General features: G+C 39.0%; 1 non-coding gene across 1 annotated transcript; it reads left to right on the forward strand.

Annotated features, from left to right (window-relative positions):
* Positions 1-1055: 1055 nt before the first annotated feature.
* On the forward strand, positions 1056-1162 carry LOC129402772 (U6 spliceosomal RNA). Its single transcript, XR_008628816.1, has one exon. It is a non-coding gene; the product is annotated as a U6 spliceosomal RNA (small nuclear RNA).
* Positions 1163-6568: the final 5406 nt, after the last annotated feature.

Below are 6568 nucleotides of genomic sequence, written 5' to 3' on the forward strand. Positions count from 1 at the left end.
CGCCTATGTAGTTGATGAATTTCACTTTACTTTCTCTTTACTTTGATTACATTCAATATTTCAACAAAAAACTCATTATTATTGTTTGCAGTTCCCCCCTCCCCAAAGTGGAACCTGCTGGAAAAGAAGCATTTGATAATTTGTTTTCCATTGCTGAGAATGAAGAGATATGAGGTCGTAGCGGCCACAAGATTTTGGATTTCTGTATTTTAGTATTTTAGTAACTAAATCCAGAGAAATTTCTGCCAGAAGTTGCATCATTGCAAGCTCATACCTCTTTGTTTCTTTATATTCCACATATGAGTGTGACCTTTCTATGTCTGTCTTTTTCTTTCTGACTCATTTCACTCAACATGATACTTTCCACGTTGATCCACTTATATGCAAATTTCATGACTTGATCTTTTCTAACAGCTGCATAGAATTCCATTGTGTACATGTACCAAAGTTTCTTTAACCAGTCATCTGTTTTTGGGCACTCTGAACAAGTCAGCATTCCCACCAGCAGTGAAGAAGAGTCCCTTAATCCCATCATTCGTGCCAACACCGATTGCTTTTGCTTTTTTGGATATGGGTCAGTTTCTGTGCTGTGAGATGGCATCTCATTGTTGTTTTGATCTGCATCTCCCTGATGATTAGTGACGTTGAACATTTTCTCGTGTGCCTCTCAGCCATTCAGATTTCTTCTTTGGAGAAGTTTCTGTTCATTTCATCACCCCATTTTTTTTATCAGGTCGGCAGTTTTCTTCTTTTGGAGTTCAACCAGTGCCTTGTATATCCTTGATATCAACCCCTTATTCGATGGGTATTGGGAAAATATCCTTTCCCCACAACCAAGTGGGATTCATCCCGGGGATGCAAGGATGATTTAACATTCGGAAATCATTCAACATAATCCATCATATCAACAAAAGAAAAGATAACAACCATATGATCATATCAATAGATGCAGAGAAAGCATTTCAAAAGATCCAGCACCCATTTATGATGAAAACTCTCGCCAAAATGGGTATAGAAGGGACTTTCCTCAATATAGTTAAAGCCATCTACCACAAGTGCTCTCTTCGGCAGCACATATACTAAAATTGGAACGATACAGAGAAGATTAGCATGGCCCCTGAGCAAGGATGACACGCAAATTCGTGAAGTGTTCCATATTTTTTGGGAATTTCGACTGGTTCATCCCTTTTGGAAAACAATATGGACGATTCTCAAAAAATTAGAAATTGAACTCCTATTTGACCCAGCAATACCACTGCTGGGAATACATCTCAGAGAAACAAAAAAGTATAGTCGAAATGACATCTGCACTTATATGTTCATCGCAGCACTGTTTACAATAGCCAGAATCTGGAAAAAACCCGAGTGCCCTAGAACAGATGACTGGTTGAAGAAACTTTGGTACATCTATACAATGGAATACTATGCAGCTGTTAGAAAAAATGAGGTCATGAATTTTGCATATAAGTGGATCAGCATAAAAAGTATCATACTAAGTGAAATGAATCAGAAAGAGAGAGACAGACATAGAAAGATTGCACTCATCTGTGGAATATAGAATAACAGAGTAGGATACTAACACCCAAGAATAGTAGAAATAAGTACCAGGAGGTTGACTCCATGGCTTGGAGGCTGGCCTCACATTCTGGGGAGAGGGCAACTCAGATAGAGAAGGGAACACCAAGTAAAATGTTCTCAGAGTCCATGCGGGGGAAGGGTGATGCGTGCCTAATGTAGACTAGAGACTGAACACAATGGCCACTCAACACCTTTATTGCAAACCACAACACCTAATTAGAGAGAGAGAACAAAAGGGAATACCCTGCCACAATGGCAGGGTGGGGTGGGGGGAGATGGGATTGGGGAGTATGGGAGGGATGCTGGGTTTATTTGTGGTGGAGAATGGGCACTGGTGAAGGGATGGGTTTTCGAACTTTGTATGAGGGAAACATGAGCAGAAAAATGTGTTAATCTGTAACTGTACCCTCACGGTGATTCACTAATTAAAAATAAATAAATTAAAAAATAAAATAAAATAAAATATGCACAATCATAAAAATATATATATAGAAAAAAAGCCATCTACCACAAGCCTATGGAAAGCATCATCCTCAATGGGGAGAAACTAAGAGCCTTCCCTCTAAGATCAGGGACGAGACAAGGATGCTCAGTTTCTCCTCTCCTATTCAATATAGCACTGGAAGTACTTGCAGATACAGCGGTTAGGCAAGAAAAAAGATATCAAGGGAATTCAGGTAGGAAAGGAAGAAATCAAGCTCTCACTATTTGCTGACAATATGATACTATACTTAGAGAACCCTAAAATCTCTACCAAGAAACTCTTAGAAACAATAGACTTGTATAGTAAAGTTGCAGGTTATAAAATCAACACCCAAAAGTTCATGGCTTTCCTATACGCAAATAATGAGAGAGAAGAAAGCGACATGATAAAAGTAATCCCATTCACAATTGTGCCTCAAATGATCAAATACCTCAGAATAAACTTAACTAAGGAGGTAAAGGATTTGTATAATGAAAACTACAAAACAGTACTTCAGGAAATAAAAAAGGACACGAGGAAATGGAAAGATATCCCCTGCTCATGGATTGGAAGAATTGATATTATCAAAATGGCAATATTCCCCAAAGCTTTGTACAAATTCAATGTGATCCCTATAAGGATACCCTTAACATTCTTCAAAGAAATGGAGCAAGCGCTCCTGAAATTCACATGGAACAATAAGCCCCCACGAATAGCTAAAGCAATTCTTGGGAAAAAGAAAATGGGAGGAATCAACCTCCCCAACTTCAAACTATATTACAAAGCGGTAGTAATTAAAACAGCATGGTACTGGAACAAAGGCAGAGACGCAGACCAATGGAACAGGGTTGAATATTCTGACACACACCACCAAATACATGATCATCTAATCTTTGATAAGGGAGCAAGAAAGGTAAAGTGGAGCAAGGAAAGCATGTTTAACAAATTGTGCTGTCAAAACTGGACAGCTATATGCAAAAAATATGGACTGAGATTTCCACCTATCACCATGTACAAAAGTCAGATTAAAATGGATTAAATACCTCAACATCAGACCAGAATCCCCAAGGTACATAGGAGACAAGGTCGGCAAAACCCTCCACAATATTGTAGCCAACGGTATCTTTAAAGATGACACGCTACTGGCCAAGCAAGTGAAAACAGAGATAAATAAGTGAGACTACCTTAAACTAAGAAGCTTCTGCACCTCAACAGATGCAGGTACCAAAGTGCAAGGATGATTTAAGACTTGCAAGTCAATCAACATAATAAACCATTCAGTAAAAGAAGGGATAAAGACCAGATGATATTATCAATAGATGCAGAGAGCATTTGACAAGATCCCGCACTCATTTATAATAATCACTCTCAACAAAATGGGAGTTGAAGGAATTTTCCTCAGTACTGTCAAAGTCATCTACCACAAGCCCACAGCAAGCAGTATTCTCAATGGGGGAAAACTAAAAGCCGTCACTCTAAGATTGGGGAAAAGACAAGGTTGCCCACTCTCACCATTTGTATTCAATATAGTACTTGAAGTACTTGCTATAGCAGTTAGGGAAGAAAAATATACCAAGGGCATCCAGATAGATAAAGAAGTCAAGTTTTCACTATTTGTAGATGACAATTGTATATATAGAATATCCTCAAGACCCTATCAAAAAAGCTCCTATAAACAATAGGTTTGTACAGTAAAGTTGCAAATTTCAAAATCAATACCCCCCCAATCAATGGCTTTCCTACATACAAACAATAAAAGAGAATAAAGAGATATATATATTAAAAATTCTGTAATAATTCTCAGTGCCTGGGAATCAATTTAACTAAAGAGGTGAAGGACTTTTACAAAGAAAACAACAAAACAGTACTTCGGGAAATAAAAGAGAGCACGAGGAAATGAAGACACATACTTGCTCATGGACCAAAAAGATTAATATCCTCTAAATGGCAATACTCCCCAAAGCATTAGACAGGTTCAATGTGGTCCCTATAAGGGTACCCATGACATTTTTCAAAGAAATATACAAAAAACTCCGGATAATTCATATGGAACAGTAACTTTCCATGAATATCTAAAGCAATCCTTGGGAAAACGATGAGAGGTATCACCTTCCGCAACTTCAACTGTACTACAATGCAGTAGTAATTAAAAGAGTGTTGCATTGAAATAGACATATACCTGCAGACCAATGGAATAAAATTGAATATATTTAATCTTTGATAAAGGATCAAGAAATGCGAAGTGGAGGACAACCACATGCAAAAGAATGGACTTAGACCTTGACCTAACACCATGCACAAAAATCAGATCAAAATGGATTAAAGACCTCAACATCAGACCACAATCCATAAGGTACCTCGAAGACAAGGTCGGCAAAACCCTTCATGATATAGAAGCTAAAGGTATCTTCAAAAATGACACGGAATTAAGCAATCAAGTAGAAACAGAGATAAACAAATGGGACTATATTAAACTAAAAAGCTTCTGCACCGCAAAAAACACAGTGACCAGAATTCAAAGGCAATCTACAGAATGGGAAAGGATATTCACCCAATACCCATCTGATAAAGGTTTGATATCAAGGGTATATAAAGCACTGGTTGAACTCTACAAGAAGAAAACATCCAACTCCATCAGAAAATGGACCGAAGAAATGAACAGAAACCTTTCCAAGGAAGAGATACGAATGGCCAAAAGGCATATGAAAAAATGCTCTGCATCACTAATCATCAGGGAGATGCAAATCAAAACAACCATGAGATACCACCTCACACCACAGAGAATGGCACACATCCAAAAGAACAAAAGCAATCGTTGTTGGAGAGGATGTGGGGAGAAGGGGACCCTTCTACACTGCTGTTGGGAATGCCAAATGGTCCAGTCCCTTTGGAAAACAATATGGACTATTCTCAAAAAATTAGAAATTGAGCTCCCATTTGATCCAGCAATACCACTTCTGGGAATATATCCAGGAGAAACAAATAAGTATAGTCGAAATTACATCCGCACTTATATGTTCATCGCAGCACTATTTACAATAGCCAGAATCTGGAAAAAACCTGAGTGCCCGAGAACAGACGACTGGTTAAAGAAACTTTGGTACATATATACAATGGAATACTATGAAGCTGTCAGAAATGATGAAGTCATGAACTTTGCATATAAGCGGATCAGCATGGAAAGTATCATGCTAAGTGAAATGAGCCAGAAAGAGAAGGACAGACATAGAAAGATCGCAGCACTCATCTGTGGAATATAGAACAACAGAGTATGAGACTAATACCCAAGAATGGCAGTATATATTACCAGGATGTTGGCTCCATAGCTTGAAAAGTGGCCTCACACGCGAGGGGAAAGTCATCCCAGACAGAGAAGGGAACACCAAGTAATATGGGACTGGAGATCCTGCACGGGAAGGGAGATGCGTGCTGAAAGTAGACTAGAGACTGAACAGGATGACCACTCAATACCCCTATTTCAGGCCACAACACCCAAAAGGAAAGAGAGATATCAAATTGGAATGCCTCACCACAGAGGCTGGGTGGGGCGGGGGGATGGAACTGGGGGGTGGGAGGGATACTGGGTTCATTGGTGGTGGAGAATGGACACTGGTGGAGGGATGGGATCTTAAACATTGCATGAGGGAAAAACAAGAACAAAAATGTGTGAATCTGTAACTGTACCCTCACTCCTCACTGTGACTCACTAATTAAAAAATAAATTAATTTAAAAAAAAAGAATGTGAAGTGGAGCAAGAAAAGCCTCTTGAGCAAGTGGTGCTGGGAAAACTGGACAGTTACATGCAAAAAAATGAACTCAGACCTCTGTCTAACACCAGGCACAAGTGTCTAGATAAAAATGGATTAAAACCCTCAATACCAGACCTGAATTCATACAGCACATGGAGAAAAACATTGACAGAATCCTTCATGACACTGAAGCTAAAGGTATCTTTAAAGATGAAATACCACTGAGCAAGGAAGTAGAAGCAAATAAAAACAAATAAGACTACATTAAACTAAGAAGGATCTGCTGCACCTCAAAAGAAATTGTGACCAAGATACAATGACAGCAAAAGAATGGGAAAAATTATTTACTGAATACCCATCTGATAAGGGGTTAATATCAAGATATAGAAGGCACTGGTAGAACTTTACAAGAAAAATATCTCCGACTCCATAAAAAAATTGGGGGAGAAGAAATGAACAGAAATTTCCTCAAAGAAGACCTACAAATGACCAAAAACACATGAAAAATTGCTCTACACTGCTAATCATCAGAGATGCAAATAAAAACAACAATGAATGATGCTTGGAGGGCTCGCTTGGGATGGGAGATGTGTGGTGAAAGTAGACTATAGACCACACATGTTGGCCACTTACTACCTGCATTGCAAACCATAACACCCAAAAGGAGAGAGAAAGACAGAGAGAGAGAGAGAGAGAGAGAGAGTAAACGAGAATGTGCCTGCCACAGAAGCAGGTGGAGGGGATGGGGTAGGGGGGTGGCGGGAGGGATACTGGGAA

This window comes from Sorex araneus, chromosome 2, assembly GCF_027595985.1.
Source record: "Sorex araneus isolate mSorAra2 chromosome 2, mSorAra2.pri, whole genome shotgun sequence".
NCBI lineage: Eukaryota > Metazoa > Chordata > Mammalia > Eulipotyphla > Soricidae > Sorex > Sorex araneus.